The sequence below is a fragment of the Taeniopygia guttata genome, chromosome 2 (genome assembly GCF_048771995.1).
Source record: "Taeniopygia guttata chromosome 2, bTaeGut7.mat, whole genome shotgun sequence".
NCBI classification, from domain to species: domain Eukaryota; kingdom Metazoa; phylum Chordata; class Aves; order Passeriformes; family Estrildidae; genus Taeniopygia; species Taeniopygia guttata.
In genome coordinates, this window is record NC_133026.1 from 133,433,656 (window position 1) to 133,450,685 (window position 17,030).

At 37.2% G+C, this 17,030-nt stretch overlaps 1 protein-coding gene across 24 annotated transcripts in view; it reads left to right on the plus strand.

Annotated features, from left to right (window-relative positions):
• OXR1 (oxidation resistance 1) overlaps nt 1–17,030 on the plus strand; it is a 338,566-nt gene that overhangs the window by 241,789 nt on the left and 79,747 nt on the right. The gene's annotated exons all lie outside the window — the stretch shown is intronic.

A 17,030-nucleotide genomic window follows, 5' to 3' on the forward strand; every position in this document is an offset into this window, starting at 1 on the left:
TTATTATTATAATTTGAAACAACCTGGTATAGGGGAAAAAGATTAAAATATGGATATATATGGATGTATAATGTCATCATAAAATATTGTAATTTTCTGTTATAAGTGATACCTGAAATGTGAAATAAGATCTCAAAAAAAAAGAAGGATTATTTGGGGATTTTTTATTACTATGAACAATGCAAGTAACATTTCTCCTAAATGTTTTTCCTCTTTTGCCATAAGGAAATGTTTATTTTATTCCCTAAACAATTTTTATGTACTTCATATGTTTCATTATTTACTTCCTTTCCAGCATGTGCAATTTTCCTTTAGAATTATTGTGATGTCTGTATTCTTTATATTTACTGGAAATTTGCAGTCTAGGCTAGTCTGTGACAGATTAGTCTTAGTCACAGAATCACAAAACCAGAGAATAGTTTGGGTTGGAGATGACTTTTAAAGGTCCAACCCCCTTCATCTTGGGCAACAGGTTAAAGTGTGAGCATGCTGCTGTCTACTAGAAAGAACTCTTAGCAATGACAGAATTTTCAAACTCTTAGCAATGACAGAATTATCAAATTATCCTTAACTGTATGGAAGTATTAGCTTGAAACTTCTTTCCTCAATAAAACAGCAAGAGCAAGAAAAATAACTTAATTATATATTTTCAGACAGGTCCAATGTTCTAACATAAAGTTTCAACTAGAATTGTCTTTTCCTCATTCCATTCCATGTCAAGGTAGTACATTTTAGTGGAAGAATTATTCAATTTACCTTCAAAGAATTAAAATATATCTTAAGGTTTATAGAAATATCTTTTTATAAGAAAAATGTTGGCAATCTACTGAATCACCAAGAATGAGGATGTCAGTTTTGTACATGTGAATTAAAGATTGCATTGCTACTAGAAACTTCACAAGTAGTTGCAAACATATTATCTCCCCATAAAATGTAGTTTTATTTTAGTACATGTATATTTTATTTTAGGTGAAATTTAGTACAAATTCCTCACCTCTACAAAGATTTATTATAAGTCACTATGCTTATGGTTTGCATTTTACAACCCTAGGACATTTGGATTTGATAGAATGTCAACAGTGCCACATTCTGCCAGAGAAGGAAGAGTGGAGTTGAGTTTTAATATTGTAGGCTTGGCTAGTTAATGAAATAGATGCATTTCTGCATGGAACATACACTTGAGATTCTCTTGAAAGGAAGCCCAGATCTTCCAAGACAAGTTGTAATATTTCCAGAAGACCAAACCTACCATCTGTGAAGCTGAAATGCAGATTTGCAATACACAGACCAAGATCATGTACAGAATGTGCATATTGGCAAAAGTCTGATGAGGGAAATCTGGGGTTGAGTCTGATAGCAAACTGGTGCTCACCTTAGTGCTGAGGGATTCTCATGCTCCACTACTGGCAGCTTTTGACTTAGATTCTCAAATGGCTCCAACATCTGTCTCCCTTGTGAATTTAAAATGTGCTTTGCTTAAACTTCTTTTATGGGCATTCCTTTTAGCATTAATATTGTGCCCACAAAATGTTTTCAGTCAAAATTTACACCTTGCATCCAGAGTACTCAGAAGTCACCATCAGCATGGAGTTACATGAGCTGTAACTCCATGCTGTTACTGCTTAAGTGTAGGTTCTGTTGCACTGCATAATTTGTTATAAAAAAATTATTCAGATATCTTTAGATCACCTGTAATAAAAAGGAGAAGCAATTTAAAATTAATGCAGTCTTCTCCTTCAACACAAGCTTGAACTCAGGGGTTGAAAAGTTATCAAAAAGGTTTCTTTCTGCTCTTATTTAAGTTCATAATTGATAGAAGGACCACAGCTCCTATTTTTAAATGTGCTTCCCTTGCATAGTTCTGCATATCCTTTATCCTCTATAAATACAATTTTAAGGAAGAAAAATTATCATAGAGAAAGCAACTGCATTCTCTTATGCCTTATCAGTAGGCATATAGGTGCACTGCAAAGACTTAAGGGATGTAACACTAGAAGTGCCACCTGCAAATTCAAACTGCAGTGAAGAATCTCTCTCTAGAAGATAAAAGGGACTGGAGGAGAGCATGGAGAAATCAATACTCTTGTCAAAAGCCTTTCTGACAGTTTAAATCTTTACTTACTGACAAAAGTTTTGGAAGGACATAGCAGATACAGGTTGTGATGACAGTTTCTTTATGCAGGATAGTAATTGTCAGCAGATACAACTTGGAAGATTCTGAAGTTCCCAGTGCTCTGTCTTTCCTAAACATTCTGCCTCTGGTAGACCAAGAGCTTCTACAGGAACAATGAAGTGAAATTAGAATTTTTAGGGTTCAGAATGGTGCATACAAGTTGAGTCAGAGATGATCTTCAGCTCCTGCCTGTAAGTTTGGCAGGAATATTTATCTGGACCCTTTAGTAAGGAAATTACAGAGCATTCTTTCAGATGCATGGTAAATGAGAACATTATGTCTTAAGAATATACTTACACTTGGATAAGTGATTGCTACCTTAAAGCCAAGAGGAGAGCAAATACATAGCTTCTGTTTTAAAGTGTGTGGTGGGTTGGGGTTTTTTGGTGTGTGTACAATGCTGTCTTATATACAAACAGCCTTCATGTTTTACCCTCACTCATGGCATCATGGAAATATTGTGGGATGAGTCACACAATTGGAATGCTTCAATATATGGCTATTAATTCCTCAGAAGGGATAGGCAAGGAAGGGGAGGTGCTGGGATAGCCTTCTATGTTAGGAGTATTTTAATTGTCTAGAGCTTAATGATGGTGAGGATACGGTTGAGTGTTTCTGGGTCAGAATGAGGGGGAAGCTAACAAGGCAATTATCACAGTGGCAGTCTGCTTGAGACTCCCAGCCAGGACAAAGAGCCAAAGAAAATACTCTATCAACAATCTCATATTTGCTTTCACTTGTTGTTAAGGAGGACTTCAGCTTACCAGATATCTGCTGGAAATACAACACAGCAGAAAGAATACAAAATGGAAGTAAAGGGTTTGGAGCACAAGTCTTATGAGGAATGACTGAGGGAGCTGGGGTTGTTTAGCCTGGAGGAAAGTAGGCTCAAGGGAGACCTTATTGCTCTGTCCAACTATCTGAAAGGAGGCTGTGGCCTCAAGTTGCACCAAGGGAGGTTGGGAGGTTTAAAATGGATATTTGAAAAATTTCTTCACTAAAAGGTTGTCAAGCATTGGATCAGGCTGTGCAGGGAAGTGCTGGAGTCACTGTCCTTGGAGGTATTTAAAAGACATGTAGCTGTGCCACTTGGGGACATGGCTTAGTGGTGGATTTGGCAGTACTGGGTTAGCAGTAGGACTTAATGATCTTAAAGGTCAATTTCAGCCTAAACCATACTATGATCCTGTAATTCTATGATTTTGGGACAGACGGTCATGCAGACCTTCTTAAAATCATGGACTGACAATCTCCATGCAGTAGAGTTCTAGGCATTTCTAGGAAATTGCTTATGATTTCATGCTGCTAACTAAAAGAAGCTTGTAGCTGTGCTTGTGATCACCACCCTCCCCAGCTGGATGGGGACAGCATCTGTGCCCCAGCTGGGACTTGATGTGACAGAGACTTTGCTAAACACACCTCTGCATGGCTATTGGCCACTGTTTTCCCCAGGCCTTGTATTCTGGAGGCTCTTCTCTTTGCCAGTCCACTTCTGAGGGGATGAAAGAACATGTCTTCTGATGGCTATAATACATGGTCAGCATTTTTGAAGAGAACAACTTTTGATCCAGTAAATAAATGAACATTTTGTTCATTAAAAAAATCCTCTAGAAGATCAGTTACAAAAGAGGAGCTGCATGTATAAACTCCTTGGAAAAACAAAATTTAGGGCTTCCTCATTTTGAGTTTAGAGCAAGTTCTGTCTCCAGTGTAGCTCCAAGGGAAGATTCCCATATATTGAAATTACTCAGTGGAAAAATACCTAGAACATCCAGAATCCTTTGCACATCTCCCATTCTTTTTTCATGGGAATGATAATATATGTTTTTGAATACTGGAGAAATTTATCTAGGCATTTTTTAATACAGGCAATCTTTTCCAATCTTGTCTCATCCTCCAGAGCTGTACTGACTCTAGGTTGAGGAGTTTCCCAAGAAAAGGCAGTTTAAGTTTGGTGTCAAAGACAGACTAAAACTTGAGGATGAGCCTTAACTAAAAATAAATAAATCCTCACAGCTGACACTGAGAGAGCCTGAGACATGGAATTACTTGCAGCTTTGCTTAGCTGCCTATGTAGAAAGTTCTGTATGAGCATTTGTGAATTTCTTTTCAGGTTGTGCCATTGTTATTGCCACATGTGGCATCAGTTTCTCATAATCCATGTCAATGGAGGCTGTAAGTCCCTCCACAGAGGTCAGTGAGTTTGTCACAGTGCCAGCACAGAAGTTCCCAAAGATGAATGGGGAACATTGAAATGTTTGTGCTTCCTCAGCAGGAAAATTATAGTCTTGTGCCAGGGGCCAGCTCAGGGGCTACCTAAGCATTTCTTGGGTTAGGACCCTGGGGGAAAAGAGCTGAAAAAGCAGCTTATTCTCTACGTCCTGCTGGGTCTTTACCTGCTGTTAACAAGTCCTGGTGGGAGGTGGGCGGAGGGTATCCCCCACCACATTGTTTCCTTCATGGAAATTGTAGCTGTATCTTCCAGCAGAGTTTCATTGCTGCAAAGAAAAACAGTAGAAAAAAATTCCATCATGAGTGTGCAGAAGACATAATTTCTGCTTCAAAACAATTTTTTAATTTAAAATATCTTCTTCCAACTTGGGGTGCTTCAAAATGCACCATGTGTTGTCTCATCACTGCTAAGATATTTTCTTGTGCCTTCAGAATTTTTGTTTTCTTGTCGTTCTCGCATTCTCATTCCAGTAGGTATGTACTGTACCACAGCAGTGCCTGAAGAGCTGTTTATACAATGTGAGCAAAAACCTACTGCAAAGAATAAGCAGCTATAGAAGTAAATAAGAAAACAGAGAGGAGACTATAAAGTTTTTTCTAGGTATTTAGATGAGGCAGAATCCATGCATGTGGTCACAGAGGAGGAGTGAAAGGTTGGACATAATGCTTCAGTAAAGTGTCAAAAATCACACTTAGGCTTCCCAGAGAAGTGATATTATTCACAAGGAGATCCTGACCTGCTTGCTACCCCCTTCATGCTGTTTCCTGGAGGTCACCTTCTCCTGCTCAGGGATTCCATCAAAAACACAAGTAGGGGAGAGGATGAAGTACCTCCTTTAAGTCCTTCACTTGCACCAAGAAAAAACTTGATTGAGAGCAATAAAAATTGCATGGATATGCTTCTCTCCTTCTTTTCCAGTAACTACACTACTCCTAACAGTGTGGAGTATCATAAAATATTTTGTATAACAAAGGAACACAAATGATGGAAGCATAGACTGCTAGACAAAGCAGTCTTATTGCTAGTTCTACCTTTTTTTCCCTTAAAACTCTAGCTCTGATAGCTGTGATTGCAATGCTGTGTAGATTTTCAGATACTGAATTTCCATATCTCAAAGACTTGTCTTCTTTTTGCCTGCTCACTGCAAGGTTTTCTTCCTTCTGTATAAATGGAGATTTGTGAGCTGGGGGTTAGAATCTATTATGGAAAGAAATGCTCTGGGAAGGAAGTAGCTAACTGTACTTTTTGTGCCTTTTAAGGACACAGGTTGTTATGTGCCAGAGAAAAGGAACCAGTGAGTAAACAAAAAGGAAGAAACAAAATAGTAAGACCTTCTGCATTCCAGACTATGACAAATATGACTGCAAAGCCAAAGGCCATTGTGTAGCCTAAATACATGCCAAAACAATCAGTCACTTTAATGGCCTCATACTGGTATTATTGGCTTGAAGAATCCCTATTAATAAAGGGGTTTGCATAGGAACTGATAGCAAGGTGCATTTTTTAACAGATATCTACTGGAACATTCCTTTAAACAAAGTTTGACAAAATGTACTATATTTAGACTTGTACTTTTCCACTGTCAAGATGTTACATCTCAAAACTCGGCAGAATGTCCTCAGGGAGATACACATTTCTGTATTCTGTGAGAAGGCAAGAAAAGGTGTGGCTGGCACAAATCTTGGTCAAATGCTTTCTTTAATTCTTCTACTGCATGCTGGGATAGCTCTTCAAACTAAGAAGTAGACAATGTTTCTCTTCCACTTTTCTCTTGATTAACCCCCTGCTGCCCAGGGTACTAACCAGTTTATTAAAATTTGGAAATAAGATACTGGAGTGGAGTAAGAGAAGCAAAGTTCAGGACTTGCAGCAGCACCACAGGAGTTCTGCTGTAAAATCTCGTTGACCCCATTCAGTGCTTTTCATCTCTCTCTGTGCTCTTCAAGCAAACCCCCTCTTGACCCAGAAACAGAGCTGAGTTAAGAATATGACCCAAGTAGCCAGAAGAAATTGGCTCGGAGCATCTTTCACATTTTTGACCATGCCCCTTCACTAGAGTCGTATGCCTTGAAGTCAAGCTGTTATGCCAGGGCCATCAAATACTTCTGTACTGAAGCATTCTTGCATGAACTGCCCTGTGGAGAAATTTCCAGGATATGATTTATAAAGCTAACACCAGAGATTGTACCTTCTTAGAGGTCAGTAATGCAAGATTTGTTCATGTACATATAAGGAATTCATCCAGGGTATGTGACTCATGGTACTGTGTCCTGTCTTTGGAAAATCATGTAATGATACTTTGCCCTTTCTGCAGGAAATCATATCAGATGTGGAAAATAACTGCTTTCTTCACTTTTAAATTTTGTCCTGCAGAACAATAGCTGTGGGTTGTAATGGAAGATACAGCCTTAAATGTTCACGCCCTTGGCCACAGGACTTCACTTCTTGTGAGTGGAACAGTTCTTAGCTTCCTCCCACCAGTATCCACCCTGAAGGATCCAGTACACAGTCCTTGATAGTAAAAGAAATCAAGTGAGACCAAGTGTTTAAGAAAAGAAGCCTCTAAAGATGCTATTTGATACTATGCTAATACACAATTTGGTGTCTCCTCAATGCAGCTTCAGGCACTTTAGTGTCTATCTTTAACATCAGCTGTGTAAAACTATAAATGAAACTATATAAAGCATATAAAACTATTTGAAGCATTTAGCACTGTAACTCGAGAAACAGCTGTACTTCATGCACAACATCTAGCATAATATGTCCTTGAGAAAACTGGGTGAGTCAGGCAGTTTATTACTGTTTTCTAGCAATGCTCTTTTAATTCATTGCTATATTTTGAAAGGTAATATTTTTTGAAGGGATTGTTCATACACTTTCTTTCAAACATTTTGTATATGGTTTATGCAAATAATAAGATTTCCAAGTAGACAATGCACTGTTTATTATCATATGTGAAAGCACTTTGTCATTTACAGATTTCTGCTGTTTCCTTGCTGTGATATTTTGATCAGTTATTAGAGAACCCAAGCATTTTCTCCCTACATCTCCAAGAACTGTCTCAACTTGTGCAATGCCCTCTTTTCACTAAGTGCACCATACTTTTGTTACCTAACCAGCCCTGAAAACTTCATTTAGAGATGTATAATAGCATTAGTAAAAACATATCCTGTGTTTTATATAAGTAAAACCACGAAAGAGGAGAAAGAAAAAGGGGCATCAGAGGAATTTAAGGTACTGAAGTACAGCAGAATCAATTTCTTTCTACTCTGCTGTAAGTAATGAAGTGGCTCACAGGATCCTTCAACTTTAAGTAATGGAAGGAGAATCTATTGCACTTACTGATAACTGTTCACTGAAATTCAGGGGATTTTTCCCTCCTAATAACTTTATGATCTGTAACAGGGAGTAAATGTGAAATATTTCAAGTATGTTTGGGTGAGATCACACATCATCTTTCAGTATGAAAGAAACTAAGAAGACTGTCATCTGAAAATGGCTTGGAGATCATCCCTATGGATCTATTTGCACTTAACCTTTGACTAATATTTGTATTTTCTTCTTGAAGCATGAGTTCCGGAAAACAAAAGGCAAAGTGCTTACAAACCAAGCACTTCCAGACAGTGGAGATCTGTCTGAAGATCTGTTATCAAAGAAATACAACTCTGCATTACATATGCAAATGGCAATAAAATATTTTTTATGAAGTGTGTTTTGTGTCGCTGACTGGCCAGCATGGTTGTGCTTTCATTGGCACATAACTTCCACAAGATTCTGTTTGACATCAGGGCTGAAAAAGTGTTGGAAGAGCAGTTCATTTAAAGGGGAGTGTCAGAATTTAGTGGTACTAACATCTGACTGTATGAAAGTTTTTATTAAGAAAATGTAAAAATTAATATTGGGGGAGGAAAGGACAATATTGCTTGCAATAAAACAAACAATAGCTCCTCTGCTTTTTAATGTTTATGAGAATTCTTTACCCTCAAATAATGCAAGATGCCTTTGTAAAATGCACGAGTCATGGCAGACCACAAAATTTAGCAATATTTTCCTATCTGCAATATGCTATGGCAATCTGCCCTCAAAAGTCCAATTACCTCTTTCAAAAGACTTGTGTGATTGTGCAAGCTGCACACAATTTATTCCTAATTCTTTTTCTTCAGGGTAATAATGCTGATACTTGAAGAAGGTTCTTGTTATAAAATCAAATGGAAAATCACTTAAACAGTCAAAACACTGCTGTGGATATCAAACATGTGTGATACACTGTGTTTCCCAGGATATAATATTGCCTAGACTAAGCACCCAGTGATGCTGGTTTGTTGACTGAGACACCATTGTCCTGATTCAGACCAATTTACAAAAAGGAAACACAGCTTCTACATCCAGACATTTGGTCATAATGTGTCACAGGTAGCACTTTGTTATGATGAACATACACCATTATAGTTCTCCTGAAATCCCTATTTATATCACCACTAGAGGCTTACCCTGCTTTGCTATTCATGCAGTAAAAATCTGCCAAACCACTCCTCCGAGGCCCTGCAGCACTTTAAAGCTTGTTTTGCAGGCTTTCATGCAGGAGAGGTGGGGAATGTTCATGGCACAAGCAAATCCTTATGTCATCCAGTGAGTAACTTTGGAAAGTGAATGCTATAGCTAGCTCATGCTCCCTTGTCATCACACCTCTTAAAAGTAATATTACATGTTAAGACTATTGAGAAATAGTGAACTTTAATGTGCCGTCTCAAAGTTCTAATTGACCTCAACATTTTGATCACATAAGTAAACACTGTATGCATAAGAAAATTTATAAAATGAGACTATCTTGTTTTCTACCTGCTAGCTTCAAAATGTAAAGGCATAACATTAGTCTTCACAGAAAGGCCAATACTATCCAGCTTAAAATTTACTACACATCTCATTTGAAAGACTGATTTTCTGTGAATTATAAAACAAAATGCTTCTAGAAGAATTATTGCTCAAAATAAAATATTTAATTCTAGAAATGGTGTTTAGTTTGATGTCCTTATACAGAGAATGCTGAATACAAATTACACAGTAAAAAGCCTAGAAATCTTATGATACTGAGGTTAAAATAATGTTTTTAGAGGGGAATGCTTTAATTTAAAAATTACTCATTTCATGCAACTTAAAAATGAGCATCATATGAAAACAAATGGTGTATATTTATTTATTAAGGCTTACTGAATTTCATAAAAACCAAGAAAATAAAATTCCTTTTAAAAAGCACAAAGTCCAATGGTCAAATAAAGAATTAAATACAAAATTGAATAATCAGGTAGAATATTCTTAATCCAGAGGACATGGGAAGCATGGAGGATATGAAGAATGTAAAATATTTGTAGGTGGGTAGATATTATGCACCTACTAATTCACACCTGTGATGCCTACATTCACCTTTGAAGCAAAATCATTTAATCAAAAAGGATTTCAGCATCAGGAAGCTATGACTTCAGTCTGCAGAAATCTGTTTAAATGATGAATTGTCTGGGCCACTGGCTTGTTTTATATCCACATATTTTATTCAGCTGAGTACAATCTCCACGCCAAACAAATCCAAATTGTCTGCCTCCCTTCACTTTTCCTAAAAGTATTGACAGTCATAATAATGATAGTATTTATTAAAATACTATTTCTGATAATTCAGTATTTGATTCCTGTAGTCTCCAGTAGAATGAAAAGCTAATTCTGGGCTGTTACTCCGATTGCATTATTGAACTATGAGAAAGATGCTCTAAAAGAGCAGCCAGCACACTCTGTGTTATCCCATACTGCCCCATCAGTAATAAGAGAGAAATGTAGGAGCATCAAGACAGGTAAAAGGTATCTTCTACCAGGTGATACAGGTAGTAGTTGACTCAAACTGGTAGAAAATAAATTATAGTTCCTAGGTAATTTATCAAAGTCTTGGGCAGTCAGAACACCTGAGCGTTGGAAGTTTAAATCACAAATGATCATAGCTCCAGGTACAGTCCTCAGGTTCCTCTTCATTTTGGTATGGAACAGAACTTTCAGGGAAAAAGTTATGGTCACACTCCAAGTCTCTGTGCTTTGCTAAAGAAAGCAAAGGAACAGCTCCCAGTGCCTTGTGCAACAATAGGAAGAAAGCCATCCCTCTGACTATGTTTTAAAATTATTTTAGCTCAATCTTGCATCTTTTTCAAGTAGGAATTTTGTACCATATTAGAGGAATGACTCTGACATGTTTTAAGACTTTGGGAAACAAATCTTGGGTATTGCTGCTTTATTTTGGCACAGTATCATTCTGTTTGGTAAGTCATATGTGAATAGACCATTATACTTGATGATAAACTGTTTCCAGCTTGACTTTTTTAAAATGAAATATGCATATTGGGTTACAAGCTTTTCTCAGTACCCCTTCCTTCTGTAGGCACTAAATCTCTTAATTGTAACAGATTTTCCAGTCCTGACAATAATTTTGCATGACAGTAAAAAATATTATTTGGGATTTAAAAAAAACCATTAAATATAATCTCTTTTCCTAAAGGCTTTGAATTCTGAAGATTAGCTTTAATTTCTGAAAACCAAAGAATCCCTTATCCTATGTATGCACATTGAAAACAGTGTTATGAAACTCCTGTGCCAACTATTTGTGTTACAGAGTGCGAAGCAGCATCTGTGGAGTCAGGGCATGAGCAGGCTCCTCTCCCTGCCTGCCAGCAAGCTTGGCAGTGCAGCTGCACCAGCACAGAGGGATATTTGTGTGCTAAGTCTAAACCTGCTATAGGATACATTCCCTGCCCTTCCAAGATCACAGCTGGCTTCTCAGGGCAGGCCACAGCCACTATAATATAATATAATATAATACACCCAGGCTATTTGGCAAAATTTCCTGGTTTTCCTTCAATGCTTTCTTTTTTTTTAAACATTTGTTTCCCTGTGTAGAGTACAACTTCAGAGCCCTTAAGATTTAGATATCTGAGAATGTTCTGAAGTCTATTTGGATTCTTTTCCAGATACACTTTATATTCATGACTCCTCTTAAAACTAAGTCATAAACACTGGTACTTGGTGAGATTTCTAGTTTGCTGGATAAGGCAACTGAGGTGGAAGAGACACACCATCTTGTACTGACTTCAGGAGATTTAAAAAAGAGAGGAAAATTAAAGTAAAATAATACATTTTCTCTCTCTCTGCTTCAACATCCATAGCAATTGAGTCCCCAGAACTGATCTTCTGAGCTTCCTCCATCTGCAGAGGTCAGTCCCTCCAGACTGCAAGTGGCCCAAGGGAAACACTTGCCGAGAACTTCTCCTGGTTCCAGAGAAGGGGTGCAGGGTGGTGTCGTGGCAAGCCCTTGCATCAGACTGGCTGGGCAGGGTGAGGTGGTGTTTTACTCATGTCAGTTTAGTGTCCTATTTCCACAGCAGCCAGCAGCAGCTGGTAATTAGGGAAAGAATATAGAAGAGGTCAAGTATGAAAGAACATTTTGCTGATATTTCCTCTGAGCTTTAGGCAGTCTGTGGCACAGGGACTTCCAGAAACCAGTTTGCATTTGCATTATTTTACTTATTGGGTCTTGAAGGGCTTTCTATGAATTTTTCCAATAACTTTCTGAACTATTCATAGTTTTGTCATATACAACATCCTGTGGTAATGAATTCTGTGATTTAGTTATGTTGTGTAACAAAATGTTTGCTTTTATAAAAATCTTCATAGTAATTTCATTAGGAGCCCCTACTTCTCTTATAACAAGAAATGTGAATAGTTTGATCTACATTCTATACATGCTTACCTACATTCTATTATTTTCTCTGCTTTCCTAGAAAGCTTTTCTCAGTACGTTTTCTGAGTACATTACATCTTTTTTGAGACAGTGTGACCAGCAGTTCAATCTATATTCATTTGAAGAATTTACAGTATAGTGTAACTATTTTTTCTAATAATTCATATTTATTTTGCCTTTTTGATGTCTATTGACTGACACTTTCATATATCTCTACTGGACAGCCCACATAAAGCTCATCACTGTGCATGTATATACATAGGCACATGGAGGAAAACTTGTCTTTATCCAGAATTTATCAACAATGAATTTCATTTGCTGCTTATGTTTTGTACTATGAATGAATTTATAACTTTTTTCAGCATATTTTACTTTTCTACATAATTTACCATCAGCAAACTCCATCACCTTGTTATTCTCTCCTTAGCCTAATAATGTTATAAGTTCAAAAACATGCATCTCTGTTGGGCTGCATTGAGAAACTTTCTTCCTCTGCTGTGAAGTCTGGGCTCTTACTTACGTGCTTTAAAGGATATTAAATGACAAGCCATCTCATCCTACAACAGCTTCATTTCCTTGCTGCAGGACTTTGTAAAAAGCTTCCTGAATGTACAAGTACACTGCTATCGACAGATTATTCTTATCCACATGATTATTGAATCCTATACAGAACTACAGATTTGTCAACCATGATTAAAACAGTTGTTGATTTTTGTTGTTCTACTTATCCAGATGCCTTCTAACTTTATTATTAAAATTTAATTTCTTCATGAAGTCTTGAGTAACACCAGAGGTACTTGGATACCATAGAGTCCATCAAAGCTTTCTGTGCAAAAAACCAAAACAAAAAGGAAAGTTACTGAGGCTATAAAGCAAGTCTAAAGTATTAAAAGGTTATGGTGCTGGGTTTTTTTCAGAATTGCTTTAGTGATCCTGTCCTGGCTTCAGATAGGACAGAGCTCATTTTCTTCTTAGTAGCTGGTATGGTGCTGTGTTTTGGATTCAGGATGAGAATAATGTTGATGACACACTGATGTTTTCGTTGTTGCTGAACAGTGCTTACTTGAGTCAAGGACTTTTCACTATCCCACCAGTGCTCCACCAGTGAGGAGGTGCAGAAAAACTGGAAGGGACCACAGCCAGGGCCACTGACCTAAACTGGCCAGAGGGATGTTCCATCCCATAGAATGTCATGCCAAGTGTATGAACTGGGGGAGCTACCTGGAAGGGAGCTGACCAGTGCTCAGGAATGGGCTGCAGGTAGTGAGCAATTGTGTTGCGCACTACTTGTATTTCCTGGTTTTCACATTTCTCTCGCCTTCTCCTTTTTATTACAATTAGTAGTAGTAGTAGTTTATTATTATCTTTTACTTTGTTAATAATTATCTTTTACTCAGTCATTAAACTGTTCTTATCTCAGTCAATGAGATCTATTTTCGTTTCTTTCCTGATTCCCCATCCCATTGGTGAAGGGGGGAAGGGAAAGTGCAAGAGGGGATACTTTCCTTCTAGTGGTGCGAGGTCTGGTGCATGCACTTCAGGGATGGTAGAGACTGTTCTCCACCAGTCAATCTCCTTCTCAGAGCCCCTGATACTTTTTAACCTTTGTACCCCTTCTTTAGCTCTGCCACCAGGCTGAGCAGCTTATCCACCTGGCCACACCCCACAGGAGTCACCTCTCCTGCCATCCAGTGCCACTGCCTGCCCCTGGCACACTCTGTATCCTGACACCTGGAGGTTTTCATGGCAGCTCTGCTGGTGTCAGCTCCAGAGCAGGTTTGCTGGAGTAGCCTTGCGATCTATTCAATGACACTGAGATGTGACCCATACCCAAGGGAGAATTCCAACAACAGATTAGTAGGAACTCAATAGGCAAACTCCAATTCAAATAACTGAATTTTTCCTTTGCATTTAATACAAAAATAGATCAAGGTTAGACAATACTTATTTTTCCCTTCTCACTGAAGTTTGCTGACCTTACTAAGGTTCATGACTAAACTAGTATGCTGTATGTATTTCCAACATAGCATAATTTATTAATATTAGCACCTATTGTTAGAAGACATAAGCTTTTGACTTTTGAGAAACACAACAGCCTGCTTCCTTGATAAAAAGCATGTCACGAGTGCTTCACCCTTAACCCCTGTGAGTCAAATCACTTCCAAATTCTAAATCTTGATCCTGAAACACTGGTATAAAAAAACTTGACAGATAACCATTAATTACCTATGAAAAGAACTGTCCTTTTGAGATTTTGTACACAATGTATGTTCACAATATTTCATCCTCAAATGATATATACGGAAAATAGCAAGACATGCCTTTAGTAATTTTAAATGAAGCCTACAGAACATCCCATCTAAACAAATAGAAGGAGATTAATAGGAGGCAAGTAGGATCTGTAAAGCTGTGTATGTGCATAGGTTTTTAATGGTGTGTACAGCCTTGCAGCTAAATGTGGCTGAACACAAGAGACACAACATACTGCAAATCATTTCAAGGGAAATTGTAGCAGTAATCAAAGCCAAGATAATAAAATGTGAGAGAGACAAAGGAATTAAGATAGGAACTCTCAGGGGGAAAAACAACTGTATAAAGGATAAAGTTTCTTAATTCAGACATAATACAGTAATGGACAGCCTTCAAATGATTTAGCTAGCTAGAAGCAATGAATTTGATTTTTGAGGATAAATTGTAGTAATTATCTCCAAAAGGACAGAGTGAATAACCATCCTGAAGTTTTCTACATGATATTATGGGAGCAAATGAATCAGGCATACGCTTGTGATGTGGTGCCAGTGGGGGAGGGGAGAGACACCAGATGTTCCTTAAGAAGCAAGATTTAACAAGAAAGAAAAAGCAGAACTTCCTCCTACTAAGATCAACATAATTCTTCTGGGTTTTCATTCAAAAGAAAATTTCAGGAATGTCCTGCACAAATTTAGGTGGCTCAGGAAAAGGTATGTACAAAAGGCTTTCATATGCTTACTTAAGGGAAACAACCACAAAAAAAAAAAAAAAAAAACAGGTAGCAAAGACTGGAACAGAATTCAGTCCTTTCTTAACTAATCCTTAATCCTAGAATGCACTGCCTAAGCAGGAGCAAGTAAAATAGAAAATCGGTAATTCTTATTAGAATAAAAATTTTGCAATCAAAAGGATCAGCTGTTGCCATTAGCCTTATTCTGGTTCAAGATGAATTCTAATGATATTTTGGACTCATTTTTCTAGTAAATATCACTGTACATTAGATGGCATTTCTATATAGAACTGACTTAAGCCTGTGTTTTCCAGGTGTCTGAGAAGAATAATTTTGTTCTAGTGAACTGAAAGCATCTTCTATCTTACATATCTTCAGGTCTTAAGGTTGCAATGAAAACACATAACCCATTACTAAAAGCCATAATGTATTTTGAATTGTAAACTGATTTGGTGCCAACCAAGCATAATGAGAGCATGTGACAATCAGTTAATTATTTCTTCAAACATACAGCACCAGTTCATTATATCACTTTAAAGACATTATTAATTTGAAGATTTTTAATGTTATTACCCCAAGGACTGTGGATTTCTACAGTATGTGGCTTTTCCTATAAAAATGAGGAATACAGCCTGTCATGAGGTGCTGAGATATTGAGCTAAAAACATTTTTCCTGTTAATGCTCTGAATCAGAGCTTTTGTTTGAAATCTGAGTTGCATTATGTTTGCTTAGTCTTCAGAAATGGTATAGAACCAGACTGAACTTTAACAACTGTATCCTACCAGAGGGTCATTCTATTTTATCATGAACCAGTCAATGTAAAAAATTATTGGAATCTGGTTCCATTGTTTCTGAGCAAGTATGAGCAACTTCCTTACAGGAATATATAATGCATTAACAACTTCATGAACATTTAGTGAGTGTTAAGGAAAAAATAGTTACACTTATATGGCAAACAGGGAAAAAAAAAAGGATTAAGCCAATACCATTTGCTTGTGATTCAAATATCTGATGAATAATCATTTTTCTGAACACCTTTCACAAGCAATTATTTATCATTTGCATAATTTATGCCTCTGTGGAGGACAAGATTAGCTAGTAAATATTATGGAGTCATCAATTATACTGTCAGTGTTTTCCACATTCAGTTGCAAAACACATGATGAAAGAAAAAATATGTTAGTGAATTGATGACACAAAGACAGAAGATGTTTCTCCTGAAAACTGACTCTGTTCAGCAAGTGCCATAACTAGTAAACATCCTTAGACTGCATGGGTGTTTCTATGAACATGTATTCATATCCCCTGGGGTCCAAATTCAATTTCATAAAACTCTCTGAAAGAACAGAATGTTCTGTTTATAATAAGCTACTACTGACCAGATAAATATGAACTGAAGACCTGGAGGTCATTTCATATTTATTTGATAAGGTAGTCTATATAAAGAGCTGAGCAATTGCAGCTGAAACTAAAGTTCTTCCATAAACATGGAGAAGTCCCCATATGATGTGCCATTGTTCTCGAGGCCATATTTGAAAACTTCCATGTTGATCTCACTGATATTCTAACAAATGTTGACATGTTATTGTAGAATGGAGCATTTCAAGATCCAAACATAAGTATACTTTGGGAAAATAAGAAAAAAAGCCTATTTAGTCTTAGAATATTAATTTTTGTAATGCTAATTCTTTTGCTGTTTTATGAAAGAAAAAAAGAAGCATTAAAGCAATTTGGACTATGATTCTATAATTTTGCAGAGATGCTGGGTAACTGCAGCAGGAAAGCTTGTCAGTTACCTGAATCTCTGAAAATTCAGACCATATGCAGCTGAAATTGGGTACACCCAAAAGTGTCAAAAAATTGTGGCATGTT